Source organism: Lepisma saccharinum, chromosome 24, assembly GCF_977018435.1.
Source record: "Lepisma saccharinum chromosome 24, izLepSacc3.1, whole genome shotgun sequence".
NCBI lineage: Eukaryota > Metazoa > Arthropoda > Insecta > Zygentoma > Lepismatidae > Lepisma > Lepisma saccharinum.
The window spans coordinates 30,113,467-30,132,782 of record NC_139252.1 but is presented as its reverse complement, the minus strand read 5'-3'; the positions used below and the strand labels follow the sequence as shown (position 1 = coordinate 30,132,782).

General features: G+C 38.8%; 1 long non-coding RNA gene across 1 annotated transcript in view; it reads left to right on the top strand.

Moving 5' to 3' along the window:
- Nucleotides 1–2,316: 2,316 nt before the first annotated feature.
- Nucleotides 2,317–19,316, top strand: part of LOC145978447 (uncharacterized) — a 28,584-nt gene continuing 11,584 nt past the window's right edge. The window contains exons 1-2 of the long non-coding RNA XR_014440694.1: nucleotides 2,317–2,693; nucleotides 3,438–3,514. This is a non-coding gene — a long non-coding RNA (uncharacterized LOC145978447). The remainder of the gene's footprint in view (nucleotides 2,694–3,437; nucleotides 3,515–19,316) is intronic.

Here is a 19,316-nt window from a genome sequence, read left to right as displayed (position 1 = left end):
GGAGTCCGAACCAAGTGACCGAGAAATAATAATAATAACGTTTAAATTAAAACAATTAAATTATATTTAAATTATTTACTAATTAAAATATGTAAATTTATTAATATTGCATTTTTATTATTCCACGAATTCTTAAAAGGATGGTAGAAGAATATCAGTATAACAGCATATATTTATTATCTAGTTTGCGTTACTTAAGATCGCCAAATTTGTATAAAAACAAGGAAATTAATGTCAAATAGATAAGGAATTGAATATTTATTGAATAATGAAAAAGGAAGTTCCTGATTAATATTTTATGCATATATTTATAAGTAGTAATGTGCATAAATCTTCCTTAGTACTGACCTTCAAAGCAGTATGATCTCAATATAATAATCCTTGTCTTCCAAGGTCATAGGAAATTAATGACCATGGATTATAGTACAACAAATACTAAAATTTGCATTTTCATTCTTCGGGGGGGGGGTGACCTCCTGGACCCCCCTATATACGTCCTTGCTCGTGAGGCATAGTTTATGCAGAACACGAGGTTTGTTTTGTAATCGGTTCCTTCCTGAACAAACAATGGAACAACGGTGTAAAACAAGGGAACAACAGACTAAAAAACAACGAAATAACGGACTAATAACAACGGACACCTATCCTTGGCGATTGGAGTACAATGTCATTCAAATATTTATTCGGATACATATTTTTAGAAAGGACGAGATGATGTTCTATATTTTATGATTCTGTGAGGCGACAAATTCCTCACACATGCTTCAGCAATTGTAATCATAAACACTGAGTTTTTTAAAAAACTTTTAAGTTCACTTTATGCACAGATAGGGTAATCGGGACTGGACCTACAGTTTAAAGTGGGGTCCGAACCACTATGTGCCTCCACCGTGTTTCGTACCAGGGACCCCTTGACTACAAGACGAGGACGTTACCACTACGCCATCGGGGAGGCCGATTAAAATTGCATAAAGTATAAACCAAACTCCATGACGAAGCATTCTTCCGAAGACCTACAAAGCGGAGTCTTCATTGGGTGACGCGTGCTCGGCGCCTCGAGTCCCATCGCCGCTGTTAACTGTCTTTAGAGGGCGGAGCCAAGTACTTCTTTTCAAGTAGCTCACCAATTGTCCTTGTCGATGCTGGGTCAGCACAGAAAATTTGGTGGCTTCTACCGGGAATCGAACCCGAGACCGCTCGCACCAAAGGCTAGAGCGCTAGCCATGCTCATACTCTTTGTTTTACCTAATGGGAGCTTCAAGAACTGAAACAAATGCGAAACAAGCTGCGGACATCCTGTGCATTAGCGCAAAAATTCAGTCTTTAGTTAGAAACACATAGTTAGAAACACACAGAATGCGAGAGAAAAATCAATGAAAATAGCCATGGACATACAATTTGCATTCCAATGTACGACACGATTTTGAAAGTTGTGCCAAGCCTATGAATACATTAGAAATGTTTCAACACAATTATGGGACATATATTTATCAAAGTGTGTGCTTGTAAGTGTGGAACGAATTAAAAAGGTATGTACAACATTACAAGATATGTCCGTGTTTTGGATCGCGAAGCGCTAACCAGTGCACCAGGATGCCGTAAGAATTTCGCCACTGCCTCATTGAGGACTTTTTGAAGTTAGGTCCCATCGTTTTATGTGTCATTTTTTCTTTTTGCTGTGAAAAGGTGGGGGGGGGGGGAGATGACAACACTTGTTTAGAACAGCACTGTGGAATTTTTAGCGCGTGCTGTACTTTCTGGCAAGTCTTGCCCGCTATTCGAGTGTGTACATGCGCATGCACGCATACAGTGGTCACGTTGTCATCAAATAATGGGACAATAATGCTGTAATAAATGTAACAGCCTTTTTCCCACCAACCCTACAAAAGTCCCGCCCCTCTACGCCCGTGGCGAATCCAAAGTGTGAATTTACCGCAGCATTACGGATAATGACGCAACTATTTTCAATTACGTTCTTCGTTTCTTTATCGTTCCACCTTTTTTTTTTATTCGTCGACGTCGCTTTCCTCTTCCGTAATATCCCCCCTCTTTTTTTCCCGGTTCGCATCTATTAGATTTACTGTGTACTGCGAAAGCCTCCAGACTCGTTTATGTATCGCATGTTCCGTGGTACTTTTTAAATGGAGGTGGACCGAAAATATGGTTGCATTCCCGAGAAGCGAATGGCCGACGGACGAATAGGCTTCAAGGCTGATCTGCCATACGACAACCATATTTTGGTCATAAAACCCCTTTTAGTACCGGCTAGGGTAGCCAACGGAGTTGGAAAGCAGGCAGTAGGTTTCGGATTGTGAGCGCCGGACTGCGACGCTTGTGATTTCTGTCCTTGCTACGGCAAACGTTGTATTGGTTTTTCGTAACGATTAGCGTGCATTATATTGTATTCCCCTTCGCCCTGGCGCGTTTTGAAAAACGGGGGGATGGTGCAGGAACGTTACGGCAGAGTCGATTTTCAAAAGTTCGGGCAGGACGCAGCCGAGACTGCGTCGGTTTCGGCGTGGTGCGAGCGCCTTGCATATTGCCGAAGCGCGCGCCTACATGCAACGTCACAGCTGCCTGTGTGTCATTCCACGACAAGCCGGATTGGAGGGCGCTGCTGGCGTCACTGCATGTCTTCCAGCCGACAAGACCTGACCCCACCATGGCACCGGGACATCGGCTAGCAGATGCAGGTAAGCGAACACAACGAATCGTACTTATCTATAAGAAACTTATCTTTCAAAGTCACGTCTGGTCCTCGCCAATTCGTGCAGCTTCGACGGAACGCATCCAAAACGTTCACAGAACACGCTATTGTTTAACCTTCATCCCGTTCCACTACTAAATCCGTCGCGAGAACATTTATCAAGTTGAAACGTGCACGGGCTTGCTTGTTGTAGCCAACGAAAATAGCGTCTGAGTTTTCACACTTCAGTTCCAATAATAAAAAAAAAAAGACGATAGTGGTGGCATGTTTAAAAATGTTTAGTCGGCCATTTTCTGACAGCGAATGACGTAGTGTTAAGCTCGGCGTTTCCCCTTGCACGTTCCCCCTCCCCCTCTTCTCCAGACATTCCCACATCTTAAATTACACACGCTAGCCACCGTAAACATAAGAGTTCCGTTTTTCAACCCACCCTCTTTCCTTATCACGTAACTTAACTACGCTCGGTGTCAATATAAACAAGACTATGTAGACAGGCATGAAAGTAGGCATGGCTAGATATCACGTGTGTCGGAACAGAATAATTTGAATGTTTTTTTTTTACAGAATTCTCCCTCGTGTCACTTAGACGATTTACGTAATAGTGACGGCATATTACATATCACTCCCCTCCCCTTAATATGCATATGTAATACACTTACTGCTTGTTACGTGCATGGCATTACAGTTACCATCGTGTGAAAATTAATGCACGTTGCGTGTTTCGTTTCAGAATGACGAACACAGAATATCGACTTTTTGCACGGAGAGGTAGATGTCGCTCCAGTGGAAGGACCGGACACCTCCAAGGTAAGAAAAATTTACATATAATTTCTTGTTTTCTTTTACTGCTGTTTTTACAGGAATATAAATTATATACAATTCTCTTGTACATAAAAACACTTAGGGCAAACAAAAGAGAAGACAATCTCTTTATTGCTATCTATAAAGGATATGTAATTTTAACCAAGTCTATGTGACTGAGTTACCCAGTAAAAAAATTGCAATTAATGTAAATATCTCAGTTCACGTTACATTGAAAAATAGTAGTATAGATTCTTTACATCAAATTTCATTAAGCAGAGCCTGCAACTTTTAATTTATTTTCCCTTATTTATTCCATTTATCTGCAACTGGTACTGTAATGATTGAATATTGTCTTTTAACAAGCGAATTTTCCTTATGTCGTTCAAATCATTTTCTTAGCATCCTTGTCGCAAGCTTCTAATTCAAGCTACATACGCAACATTATTTTAGGTGTATGTCACAGTAGTTACCCAGAATCAGTCAACACAGACTAAAATGATATTGCCTTTTAAGGTATGCACAGTCACGATAATTCTGAGTTGGAACGATATCAATGACTTGCAATGATACAACGGAAAAATGTCCTTGACAGTACAAGGAGCATTCTCCCCTAGATTATAATATGAAACAATGATAACAGAAATTTGTTCTTGTGACGAAACTTTTCTAGTATGAAGATTGAATGTTAATAATAACGACTATGTTCTACAATATCCCCTGATGTTAAACAGTACATGCATATATAAATAAAAGACTTCCCCTACATTCAACTTTGAAGCTTTGCTAAAAAAAAGAACAAGTATAAGTTTCTGTATTTTAAAATTATTTTTTCTACGTAATGTTCGAGTATAATTGAATATATTCTAATACTTATCGTTTTGGAACCTGCTTTCTGATTTTAAAATGTACTGTAAATTATTTCTAAAGAAAGTGTAATAGTGATATATTTGAATGCAATAGTGACATATTTGAATGCTATATCTCTTATATATTAATGTTTTAATGTTTACAGGAATATATTTGTTGTTTTTAGCTTATTTGTTGATGAAACTGAATTATGTATATTTTATCATACAAATAATTACAATGGTATATGAAGATTGTAGCAAAATCTCGAAAGAATGCATGTAAATATCATTTATTGTTCTCACTATGAAGAACACTCATGCCTGTACACTATTTTTCAAATGAATAGGCGCCCTCATGTCAGTAGCGTTAAAAGACTTAATGAATGTGCCACTTTACTTGAACAGGAGTACGTGCAGACATTGAACGAAAGCATGTTAATATTTCTGGTTTAATATAGAAGTATTTTGAAGTGTAACCTCCCTTTCGCTCTAAAATTTAAATCTCGTTTAGAATATATTAAAAAAACAACGCGAGGCGTTACAGAATTACAGATTTGTTACATCACAAGTAAGTAATTAAGTAAGTTTGGGTTCCTAGAATGCCGAAAGAATAAAAGTATGAGGTCATATTTCACAATTCTGGGAATATTACCATAAATATTATGTGATTATAATGAATTTATATCAAAGGAACTATTTATCTATTTCGTGTCCTAATTAATACTTTTGTAAACATGAACTTCTGGTTGGTAATTTTTTTGCATGTTTGTGGTACAACCAAAAGTGTTTACAATATTTTTTCGGAATTGTAGGGACTATTTTCGAATCGTCTTTCGAACGCATGTAAGTGTTCAAAGGTGTTCCACATGAGTGTTCGAAAGTGTAGAACACTCAGGAATACTTTCTCTGAAACACTTCGGAACACCTTTGCATCGTGCGATGCACTTTGTTTTTTGAAATGACCAAAAGTACTACCAAAATTATTGCATATTGTTTACAGTGTATTTTTTGTGCGCAGGCAAAGGAGGGGAGGGGGCTTCAGCCCGGTCTTGTCTACAAAGTGGCTTTGAAAGGAGCCGCAAGAAAGAAAGGGGGCGGGGCCATTTGATTCTGGAACATAACCACAAGTATTGAGAAGTAACTAACCAGTTATAACTAGAATCGTATTAAATTTGCATGACGTCTTAGAATATCGTGAATGAAATTTGCATAAAATTTGACAGTTCTGTTACTATAATATCGCAGCAAATACACGGCTACGCAATATTGTTTTTCCGCACTTGTGCAAATTATTCATACTTGTGAAAATGCGAATTTTGCTTTAGTATATTATTAATCTCTTAGGGAGTGTACATGAACAAAAAACAGAAATTAGCCACAATATTATTCAATTTGTAGTTTCGTAAAGTGTTGAATAATATTTTTGGTACATTGGTGCACTATTAAGAAAAGAAACAATAAAAGTTAACGTGAAGAAAGTACACAAATATGTGCTTCTCCGCACAGTTTACAGACTATTTGTATTAAAAACTTACTGCTGTGGAAAACAATTTGTTTTTTCTAAGAAATATCTCATTTGCACACTAAAAAAAAATGATGCATTTTTGGAACGTATCCCCCAAATATTTTTTCAATAATTTTGAACACATAATAGGTGTTCGTTCCTCTATCTTATGAAAATAGTAAAATTAAACAGTAACACTTGAGCTGCTTAACAATTTTAGTACTATTTTTGTTTAAGAAAAATATAATCCAAGAATAGGTTCTAGAAATGTTCCGAAAGTGTATTTTTTTTTTAAAAAAAAAGAACAACACCACTGGTTATGATAACCTCACATTATAGTTTCCGAGAATATAGTGTAAACAGTAGAACACCAAGTTAACTCAGCACACACGCACACGGGGGTTTATATTACATTAAAATATTGTGTACTTTGTGAAATCTTCTTTTTACTTCTTTTGGGTGTACGATTGTAAAACGAGAAAAATGTACACTGTAAAGAAAAACCAATTTTGATCAGGTTTAGCAATTGTGCAAAATGAGCTCAAACTGGCCCAAATTTATCTTATACATCCCATAGCTTCGAGAATGTTAATTGTTTTCACAGGGTTTGTGTTTTTTATGCGTACTCTAACCGTGCTAAAATTACAACCGTTTCCCCATCTAACATGAGCCCGTGGAATAAAGACAGAAAAATTCCAAGATGTCTACCATTGCGCATGTGTCGTTACCGTTGAACTCAATGCGCATGCCCAGTCCCAATCCATCCGCATATGATGTGCCGTCAGCCATCTTGAGATATTATTCTTTAGCGCGTTTCGAGAAGATAGTAAGGCAAGGCTATTTTTGAATAGTTGTCTATTACTTCGAGTAATCGCCTAATGATCGATTCATGGCTTCCGTCGGTATAAGAACTATATAATCGCATCTAATGTTATTAAGAACAAAATGCATTATGGGTTTTAATATTTACGAAATTATGCAACGAAATATATCGCATTCTTCAAATTGAGTCCATACAACAGTGTAAACATCGTATAATGTCTTGTGCTAAGAAATTCGCTAATATGTGATGTTTGCAATACTGGTAAATTTTAACTTTTATTTAATTGAAAGAATTTTCAATTACTGCAGCAACAATTTTCCCCAACTTTCTAGGTATTAAACATTTCGGATGAAATTTGCAAACAGTTTTTTAAAAACGTCACTTTTCGGCCACGTTTGGCTAGTCGTAACGATGACGTAAATTGCAGTGGCGGACACGTTGTCATTCACAGGACACACAATGAAAACCTCATAAAGCGTTACACTGACTGTGGATCCAGGAACCAGAGCTTCGTTAGCCTGCTAGAATACCTCTAGTGTCTAGTATGTGGAAGATATAAATTTACAATTTAAAATATTGAAACATACCCCGCCGCGCCAATGTCCTCAATACATCTTTAGTTACCCGTTAGCATTTAGTTATTCGTGGAAAGAATGTATAAGCGCACTGTCGTACGTAGAGGGGGAGTTGATTGGGCTACAGCCCGCTCCGAAATTTGGAGAAAATGTACATTTTTAAATAAAGCAGCGAAGAACTCTTGTTTCCTAGAAGGGAAAAAACAGAGTGACCAATGTAAACCCTTTAAAAATGACTCCCGATTGTCATTTTTTAGAGAGGAAAGTTCTAAATATATGAAATATATTATTGTGTATGCCGCTCCTCTAGAAATCAGCTATGTACTATCAACTTTTGCAAGTCCAGCCCGTCCAGAAAGAAAATCCTGCAGTGTATAAGCGTACTGAAGTTTGTGCAAAGCACAGGGGGTTAGTTAGCTGCGGACAGAGCTAGCTTTTTTAACCTGAAGCTGAATTCCTGTAATATATATATTTCTTGGGGATTCGAACTGGGGAGTCCTGGATTTCAACTTGAAAGGGTGGGTGATTTTGCTCTGTTCCTGAGTTTTTATCTTTGAACTATCGTAATGTTTCAGTTTGATTGCCACCTATAATTAATGATAATGAATCGTATGAACAGCAAACTGTTCACTGACTCGCGAAACTAACGATTCCAACAAGTCTTCCTTTTTCCAGCGCCAAGGCCACGCGGGAAATCCAAGAATCTTTGGCGTACCACCTCTCTAGAAACTTCCCTCCCCTCTTCTCTTCCCCAAGCCATTCTCTTTCCCGCCCCAATGCCTTATAAATCCCAACGCGAAATAGGTCCTCGAACAGTCTTTGAAACCTCCGGGGCCCTTTGGAAAACTACGTACCGATTCGCGGCCATATTTGAACCAGCGTGACGTGTAGTTTACCTTGGCCCTGAATTTAGTGCACCCTGGCGGATTCTAAGCGAACTACGCACGCACTCTTTGCTCCCCCCTCTCCTCTTCTGCCAATTCACTTTTTGCTCACTTCCGCTTTTTTTCTTTCCCCATCTTTGTCAGTGTTGCCAAACAAAGTTTCTTGTTACCATATTTCACTAATTTTCTCAAAAATAATGAAGAAAAAAACTTGAATGAGTAAATAAAGAGTGATATAAAACTAATGACAATGTCAGTCAAAGAAACTGTTAGGCACCGAAGCCAACATTTTATTTCAGATTTTTTCCCCATTAATTGTAAAACCACGTATAATTCAAACAAAGAGAAACAAACACTGGACTGGAACCACTCAGATCATTTTGGTAGGGAAAACATCCCTTAAAATGAATAAGATGGAATACAAAATTTGAAATCCAAGGTAGGTGGATGACAGGCGAGACATTAGGTTACTACCGCATTGAATAACGAGAAATGACGTCCTGAATATATTAAAATTGTTGAGAGAGAGAGAGAGAGTTATAACGCCATGTTCGAATGTTATGTAATTGATTGAATTTTTATTTTTTAAGATGCACTTTATTCACAGATAGGCTAATCGGAACTGGACCTACAATTGAAAGTGGGATCCTAACCACTGTGCCATGTACCCCTATCGGGTATCGAACTCGTGACCTCTTGATAGGAGCAAAAAAATCTAAATAAAATATCGAAAGATGTGAAATTGATAACATACAACGTTCAGTCCAAGAACGAAGAAGTTTTAACTAATCGTAACTCGTACATACAAAAATATACCAAGTATATATAATAATAAAATGATCATGTAAGACAAAGTATATGAACAACTAATGTAGATATAGGACAATTGTAGATAATTAATATAAAATACCTAAATAATTTAATGTAAAATTAACATCAAAAGTATTCACAGTGAGTGGGTAAAATAATATTGCCAATTTACGGAATATTCGATGCATGAGCCAGCTTATTGACTCACCTTTACATATCCATCTTGGCTTCTGTAGCATCATACAGGTGGACCTATCGGGTGATTTGTGTATTCGTGTTACATGGTTTGAAATCACTCGCAAAGACGCACAACACAAGCTCAAGCATACGTGGTAAATTAATTGCATTAAAACCATTCTCCGAAAATTCACGAACATGGCCTCCATGTCGTGACGTCATGTAGGCGTGTTCGGTTAATATCCCGGACAGATCCATCCACCTGTAGGAATTTCACCTTAGTGTAGAGTTGTCAAACGTAGACAAAGGAAATTATTATTAAACTTTTTAAAGATATTTAACAAGATAAACGTGTTTGAAAAAATTGTTCGCCGTAGGTTCTTTCATAAATGGGTGGTGCTTTTTTCATCCAACCGCAGGGACATTTCTGAGAGAGTCTTGGCAACATTGTCCCGCATTTGCGTCTTTTAACTTCACATAGAGAATTCAGAAGCGAGAAAAATCCAATTCCAGGCTTGTCTTTTCCACCCCAAATCTCACCTATCTGCAATTTTATGTTGATAATATTAAGGCGTGCAGACAAAACTCGCACTATATCGTGTCAAGGATTAATTTTTTTCCCTACCAGTTTCTCGCTTCGCACCACGATATAATCCGGTACCGAATTTAAGACGTGGATTTCGTAGTTGCGAGGCGATATTTTTTAACGGCTGCTAGCTCCCAGTTGTGTCTTTATGTCGCGAAATACAACCTACCAGACCTTCGCCCCCCCCCCCCCCCTTCGTGAAGCTCTTGCTTTCTTAGTCAGGGGCGGGGCTTAAGAGAGGGGGGAGTCTGTAGACAAGCAGTTATCCAGACCTGATTCTTTACGTTGTATCTAGAAAACGAATTCTCGTGGCAATAAAATGCTTTACAATATTTGTTTCCGATAAGCTTCCTGTACCTGGTACCCCTGCAGCTGAAAGACAAAATACAACTGTTCACATGGGGGCCTTGAAATGGAGGGAAGAGATCGCATATTCTGAAATCCCTAACGTTTCTGCATGGTTTTACTTTTCACACCAACATTGAACACAAACCCCACCCTTTGGCGTAGTAACACCACGATTGTTATATAGGGTGTTATAAAAGGTAAGGAAATCAACAAAATATCATGAAAGAAAAAGCCAACAAATTATACTTGTGGTCAAGAATTTTTGCTATCACATCGATTGATTGATTTAGTTTATTTTACTTCCCTTTTCTGAACCCTTTTGGCTAATCGGGAAATTGAGGATGAATGGTGGTAAGATGAGACATTAGGGACAACATAGTGGCTTGTGAGTCTCCACACAGACCCCAAAACGTGTCAATTGACACACATATATGTTGACCCCAATAACACATTAACGTGCATAAACTGCAAATGATGCACTTTTTGGTGTGTCAGTAAATATGCACTGAAGTGGTGAAGCACTAAAAATGCATCATTTTGGAAGATTAGACAAGATCATTTCAAAGATGATAAAATTACATAATTAGCTGTCAGTTGATGCATTTTTAGTGCATCACACGGAACATCAGCTGATAAAAGTGCCGTTTTATGCATTTCTGTGTGTATTTTGACACCAAAAAGTGCATCGTTTGCAGCTTATGCACGTTAATGTGTTATTGGAGTCAACATATATGTGTCAAGTGACACGTTTTGGGTGGTGTGTAGATGCCTCGTTAGTCAGGGTTGCTACGCGTCTGGAAAACAGAGAAATGTCAGGGAATTTTGCAGATCGTCTGGAATTTACGTTCATTTTGGAGTCTGCAAGAGAAGAAGTTGCAAAATGAACAAGCAGTTCATTTCCACTTCTGGATTCGGTTCTTGTGATTAAAACTTGCAGTCCACATTGACAATATGATCATAATTATCGGAAAGGTTGGTGAAGATGAGGTTATAGTGTGTTATTTTATAGATCTTAATCTTGTTGGCATTTCTTATAGAATTCATGCAACAAAAATTTATCCAAATACTGTGTACTTATAAATTAAATTAATGCAATTTGCTAAAAAAAAAGTTGTGAAAGTGAATATTCCTAATAATTAACGGATTATATATGTAATTGAAAAACACAAGGTTCAAAAGCAAAAATCATGATGATAAACATGTCTGGAAAAATTTCATTTTTGGACTGGAAAACCTGGAAATGTCCGGGAATTTCATAATCAAAAAATCGTAGCAACCTTGGTAGGTCTGCCAAATGCATATCGATGGGAGCATTAATTATTACTTGCTTAAAACGAATCTAATTCTCTTGTTAAAGTACATCTTCAGTTTCCGTTATAACCGGCCTTTGGTAAGGATTTTTCAGTACATAAAGACTGCCGTGGAGTAAAGTTGGTTAGAGCACCGGATTTGTAATAAAAACCACAGCTCTGTCGAGGGTTCGATTCCCACCACCGTCAAAAATAAATTTGTTCACCTGAAGAAGAGAGAAGAGGTGCTCTCTCCAAACGTATAGCCGGGACTGCCTAGGATCCGGGGCGGAGACCGCCTTTATGGCAGTCCCCCTCTGTTGCCGCGTTTACCTACGAAGGCACTCGCGGTCAAACAACCAATTAGGCGTAATAGGCAAGAAGCAGTAACAATATAACCTCTCTTCCACGAAGCAGACAGCAGGAAAACAGGATTTTGTCAAAATAACCGTTCTGTGAATGGATACCGGTTGGTACGACGGCCGGAGAGTAGTGTTAGATAAGTACACTCTAAAGAAATATGCAACCGAGTTGCCACCAAAAGTGTTGTAACACCGTACTTGGTGCAGCGCAACACCTAATTGAGTGTTAAAAGCCTCGATACTTGGTGTGGTGTGACGTCAAATGGTGTAACAGGACTCCAAAAAATGGTGTTAAACAACGCGTTAACACCAAAAGGGGTGTTCTGTTGCACTTGCACATGTCTTACAGTGTATAGTTTGCACTAGACAGTGTCCAATTAACATTGCATGCTAATGTAGAACCATTGTCACTAATTAGAACAGTATTATTTGTTTAAAAATAAAGTCCTTCCCGCGAAGTCATCTAATCGTGATCTCTAATATCCCGTATGTCCACTTCCATAAACTCACATTTCTTGTGCAACCTTCAAAACAACATTCAAAAGAACTGCTTACCGTGCCATAGACGTGAAAAGATCTGCAGAGACAGGGTTCCGTAAGGACGAGGGAGCGGCCATATTGAAAGCGGAAACGGGGTTGAGTTTCTGAGTTGAAAGCGAGTCCAGAAGAGGGAGAATTTAGGTTTTAATGCGATTTCAGCAAGATCAAACTAAAATCCAAGAAGTGGAATTACCCTCAAGGGAAAACTTTTGGGAGCGAGTCTAGGGAAGAAAAAAAAAACGACGTTACTTTTCCTTGTAAAAGCAGAGCGATTCCTGACGCTAAATTGGCCTCCCTCTTTGTCTTTTTTTTTTTTCTTTCTTTGGCCATCGGAGTTAGCCGTAGAAATACGCTAGGCAAAGGAGGAAAGAAGCTTGCTCTTTCCGCCAACAGAGGCGCTCCAGTTCTCTACTAATCCAGGACCCAAAATGGCGGATAGCTATTCTTCTGAACCCGAGTTTACCCTCCGTCTAGTTGGATGTAACGTCTCTGGATCTCTTTTTCCTTTTAACTTTAGCAGGGTTTCTCGTGCTATTGCTAATAAGTTGAACTAATAGCAAAACTCTTTTTCCGTGAGGGGAGAATTCAGAGCCAAGATAAGAATCTAAATTGTAGCAAAAGAAGGTAACTTTTAAAGGGGGTAAGACTGACGCAGGAAGGAAGAAGTTGGGAGGTAATTTTATCGTTTTACCCAATCCTATTACCTCTTCCTTACTTGCAGAAAGATTCCCAGTGAAGTCCTGCTGCCTATCTCAATACAGGGTGATCATACTTACGTACCCAAAAATATGATCGTTGATGTTGAACGTTAACAAGAAGGAATGTTCAATTTGTCCATCATAATAGATCACCCAGCGAAAAACGCAGTAAATCTACTATAACAAGTCAAACAAATCAAGTATAACATTTATTGATGTGGTTTTGCTGCTACTTTTGACTAATTGCAAAGATGAAGATGTTATGATGAAATTGATGAAGGGACTCACAAAAATCCCCCCCACCGGAAGCGCTTTTTTTTTTCAGTCAACTTGTGAACGCGGGTTCATTTCTTGCTCTCTGATTGGCTGTTGGAAAGTTACGGTGCTCTGATTGTGAGAATATCTTATTTACGCTGTACGTTAGGTTAGATTAGACTAGATTAGAAAGCAGTAAATTTGCGCTGAAAATAGGAAATAAGATATTCTCACAATCAGAGCACCGTAACTTTCCAACAGCCAATCAGAGAGCAAGAAATGAAACCGCATTCACAAGTTGACTGGAGAAGAAAAATTCGCTCCCCGGAACCGTGTTCTAACATATCAGACGTCGCTCTGATGTTATACTGACTTGTGCTCAACACTTTGGCTGCGAGATTAACGATTCTGTTGGCAAAATCATAATTTAGGCGCATATATCTCGTTCAAACATTGTCAGTCCATTGAATATTCTCTCAAGTGCCGGTAACATAATTCTAATGCATTGAATACATATCTCAGAGCCAAAGATTAAAAATTCACCGAAACGCTTGTTTCAGTAAAATTTATCAGCTCCTGGCAACGTACTAGTCCACATGTTACTAATCTGGCTGACAAGGTTGCCAGGTGCGTTTGGTGAAAAATTGTATGTTCTTGGTCATGAGAAGAACATCTTAAGGTATTAGCAGTCAGCAATTGGCTTGGAGACCTTGCTGATTTGAAATCAGCATTTACTCCAAGCCCCGAAGCCCCCGATGTTGCAAACACGCTTTCATTTCCTTCTGCGTCTTAACTTGGCTATTGTAATTGCACGGCCGGCTGTACGCATGAACGTAGTTTATAAGGCAGCAAGATTAAAGGGAACAGCGTTCGCTTTGGCCACGCTTTAACAGACGCTGATAACCGTGAAAGAGGCAAGACACGAACTTCCGATAGCAAGGAACAAAGGTTGCAGAATAAACTGCTCGCCAAGAATAAAAAACCTGCACCAGCAAACATGACGGACACTTCCAGCGTGACGTATTTGCAACAAAGTTTTCCTCACTGTCAGGCCTTGAGTTATCAAGAATAATCTTTAGTAAGGATAGGTTACTTTCATCTGAATAAGGTTATACGGAAGTCTGCAGCGCCGCCAAGCGGGCGGAAGACAAACATCAACTACAAAATGGTGAATCATTTCCATTAATTTGGATCCTGCGATTCGATTTTAATTTATGATTGAGCTTGATGTACGTAGAAGGAGGGACATAAAAGTTATGATTCGTTTTACGACATAGGCATCGAGCTAAATGAACTATTGCTCTAAGTCTATTGTGTATCGCGTTGCTTGCTAATGTACTGATTTATCTTCCCTCCGCCAGATGGCTCTGTAGTTAAAATTATGTCCACGCTCTCATGAGGGAGTAGTTCATCCCAGTTTTCCTTATTTGTATGATGTTGAGAGAGTATGGTGGTAACCTTTTGCTGCAGTGGGAAATAACCAGGACCAAGAGAAATAAAGATTAATACTTAGGTATTACATTTTCATTGTCCTGATATAGATACAAACATGCATCCTGTGTGGCATACCGCAGTATTCAATGTCGTGAAAATTTTAGTTACTACTCATTATTTACATACAAAAACACGAAATTTACCTTCACTGTAAGAGCAAGCATTGCTCCAAATCTATTGGCAACGAAATCGTAACTTGGGAACAATACGTGCGTAAAGCAAATCTGAATGTAGGCGAAGATATAGTTTACATTATAATTTACTGATGTCACGAACGATTGAATGAATTCGGTAATTTTACGTCGCTTTTCCACTCCTTTTTGCTATTCGCAACAATGAGCTGATTAAAGGGACAGTCGCAAACATATGGATGACACAACAAAATTCCTACAGAGGATTGATTATCCTGGCTGCAGGTCCACACGCCAGAGCCTCGTTAGTCCGCAAAAGGGGGTTCAGGGTGTACTGAGAACACTCGTGTACAAGAACACAAGTTTTTAAACATCAGGGAACGGATTTATCTTTGGTAAAAATATGGTAAATATGTAGACATATTTAGTTATTTTCACCAAAATATGGAGTTAAATATGAACTTAAAATTGTAAGAATTTACCTTTTCAATAATATAAGACGCTACATGAGCTACATAAAATACAGTACGCTTACATTGACATTAATTGTAAAACAACACAAAATGTGCTTTCATTTCCTGTTTCCAAAACAATGAATAACAAAATTTTGTTTTAAGTGCTCGAACGTAAATTTCCTTATGTATATTGACTAAAACTACGTTCAATAAGTAATGGGAGTGTATTTCAAATTTGTCAATTATTCGCAAGAACTCTTTAGGGACACACGGTGACATGTAGTTCTTGCGCGAATATGTAGTATATGTTGAGAAATGTTTTGAAATATGGAAATAATATGTAAAAATAACTAAAATATGTCAAATTTGAGCCAAAACTTAATATACGGAAAAATATGGAAAATAAAAACGGATTTTTTCCAGTCTACATGCAATTATGTGCAAAATATAACTGATTTCAGCTTCATGCATAAATATGTATATCTATAAATCCGTTCCCTATGAGTTACCTGTCTGGTAACCGGAGAACTCTTGTTCGAAACACATCGCCATTGTGTTACATCGTGAAAAATTTCACTGAAGAAAAGACGATTCATTTGTAACAAACATATCCTCTGAGTGGATTTTACCGGCCATACAACGTACGCCGTGTGTGCACGTATGAAATATGAATGAATTGTCTTGGAAATGATAAATATCATGTTTGATCTCTTAAATTTATGTTGCTACTTTAGACAACGGACTAGCGAGAAAGGATGTCTTGGAACAAGCGACGTGGCACAGACCTTGAGTTTTCTGACCTCTCGGCTTATCTCGAAGGCGCTACGCGTTATCTTAAAGGACTGCAGAGAGTCGTAAAAATACGCATTAGAGGCCATTTTACTGCCATTTTCGGCGCTAGGTTGACAGTTAATGTCTGTTGCTATGTGGCCGGTGTCACACGCCATTAATCTTGTCTAATTGCTCCAAATGGATTCACTCTCTAAAAGAAAAACAAACTCTTTATTTTGCGATTTCAGCGTGGATATTGCGAGTGGGAAAATACTCTAATAGCTTTCTTATTGTTCGACAAATTTATGAACTTGAATATTGTGCACCAAGTTGGATGCATACAGGTGGACCCATTAAGGATTGTGGACGGAGATTGGTTGACAGGAAATGACGTCATCGTGGTAGTTCCGACCTAAATTTCGGTTTCGCGCTTGTTCTTTCTCGCTTGGTTTATTCATTGTACAATCACCGGCAATAAAAATGGTACTCCTAGATCTGGAAATACTCGCTTCCCTGAAAGGTATTGTGGGTTGCCTAACTCTACGGTGATAATTGGATTTTAATGGCAAACGTTCAATAGTAACTTTTACCACTGCCGTACACACAGAAAACTAAATGCATCATATAGATTGATGTACCAGAATGCATCGATAGATGCACTAAAGTATGTTTTATGGCTTCTTCAAAGAATAAGATTCACATTTGATGCATTTGGGTATGTCGTGAAAGAAACACCAAAGTGCATCATTTGATTCAAGTGAGGACTTCTTTCAGTCGGGATGCACTTCAATGCATCAGTTGATGCGTTTTGATGCACCAGAATGTATCTTTTTTGATGATGCACTTAAACGTTTCGTCTGAGCTACATAAAGTCATTTGCTCAGACCAAACGTTCAAGTGCATCATCCAAAGAGATGCAGGGAGGTGCATCAACTGATGCATTGAAGTGCATCTCGACTGAAAGAAATCCTCACTTGAATCAAATGATGCACTTCGTGTTTCTTTCATGACACAAATATGCACCAAAATGCATCAAATGTGAATGATTCTTTGAAGAAGCTACAAAACACACTTTAGTGCATCAATCGATATGACGCATTTAGTTTTCTGTGTGTAGATTAGGCAACACACAGCACAGCGCCTTGCAGGGAAGCGAATATTTCAGGATTTAGGTGTCCCATTTATATTGCCGGTGACTGTACGTCTCCTCTTAGCACCATTAGGTCGACCGTAACAAAGCAAGATGAGCCAGAGATTGATAAAGAAAACTGTAAATTGGCCAAAGGCACGCGACCATGTTAAAGTCCAATTTTTGCTCAGTTAGGCTAAACGGGATTGCAGACGGGTGGGGTCTGAACCACTGTGCCTCCATCGGGAGTGAAACTTGAAACCCTGATGACAGTGGTAATCAAGGGGTTCTGAATTCGATCCCCGCTTTTCCACAGTTTAATCGTGACGTTGAGGATGGATAAGGAACTCATGAAAGGGACACACCAGCACGGATTCGAACCTAGAACCCGCCACACAGGCCAGCTTGAATTTTGATTCAGCGCATAATCTTTCACCTTTCCGTGTCTTCCCGCCCTCAATCAGTTTCCTGGATATCCTGCAGCGTAGGCAACACGCACAGCTGGCTGAACACTTGCAACGGACTAGGAATCCTGTATAAATATTCTCGGTGGACAGATTTTGAGACAATAGCGCTCTGGGAGAAGAAGAGAAAAATCTTTTCATTCCCCGTCCGCGGAGCAAACGAGAACGAAATTCCGCAGAGAGGGAGACCAAGAGAAAGAGATGGAGATTTGGTGCGTCCCGAACGCCAGGGAAGAAACAGAAAATCGTGCAGCAAGCGGCAAATGAACCCCATTTGTCCTGCTCGATGTCAGAGCGCGCCACCTTCCAGGCCAATCCAATGCAGGCCCACGACGATCCTTTCAACAAAATTGGCTTGGCCCAAGTGGGGGGAAAAAAGTACTATAGCCCTTAGAAGGACCGTAACTTTTAACATTTGCGCCGAACCGATTCTCAAAATTACACCTCCCCGCCCCCTTCCTTTTTCAAGCAGCTGCGTGTTTTATCTGCTTTGCGCCACGGTGTCCATATTTAGTATGATGCTTATCTATTCAGAGCTCGTAGTTGTTTTTGTTTGCAGAGTTTGCAACAAATAACAATAGATGGCAGTGCGTGTACAAACACAAAAGTGGCGCTCTGAACGATTAGCCCAAAAGAACAACAAAGTGTGTGTCTGATCATCAATTTGCCTTTGAACTTTTTAATAATATTTATAGGATTATTCTTCCAAGTGCGTTAATGCTTGACAATATTTTGTTGAAATAATGACGAAACACGGTAAAGACATATAAATGGTCAGTAATGTATATTGGTCGATTTTCACTACGAAATAGTCTACGAATAATTGAAAATGAGGCATATATGTTTGATTTTGGAAGTATAAGTGTTTGAAAAGAAAACAAGTTATCGTCTGCAACTGTCGTTTGTAGATCACAAGTTAAGCCCTGATTGCTACTTAACTGTGATATTATCCGAGGTCTGTGATTAGGTTGCGATTTTCTTCACACACAAAAAGCGTAGGTGGAACAAGCGTGATTGTAACAGTTGAGGAAACCGTTAAATCATGGACGTCACACCGTGTTCTCAGAGAAGTTATCATGTTTAAAATAATCGGACACTATTGTATTGAAAGTATAAATTATACAGAATTCATACAGTGGCGGAAGTTGAAAGAAAAAATGGAGAAATAACATTACATCGGAATTTGATGTACGATCGAATCACAGTTCTGATTTGTCTAACGTCAACCAGTTGACTTTGACGCAGAGACCGTAAAACGTATGTTCACAACAACAGTGACGGGCAAATCATTATGTCCATATCTATGGACAAAACTCGAAAAGGTACTTTTAGAGAAAGTACTTGCATACGTAATTATAATGTAACAAAAAGGAGAGAAGAAAAAGTGAGGAAACGCATTTTTGGAACAGTGGCCTTACAAGTTCGCAGATTTTTTTCCACGGAGGAACAAGCAAGGTATTTTTCCATGGAGCATATTACCCCGATAATGGTGTTGGCCCCTCAAAAATCACCACAGTAGAGATCAATGCATCAGTTGATGCGTTGTGATGCACCAGAATGCATCTTTTTTGATGATGCACTTAAACGTTTCGTCTGAGCTACATAAACTCTGCAGCTCAGACCAAGCAGTTAAGTGCATCATCCATAAAGATGCAGGAAGGT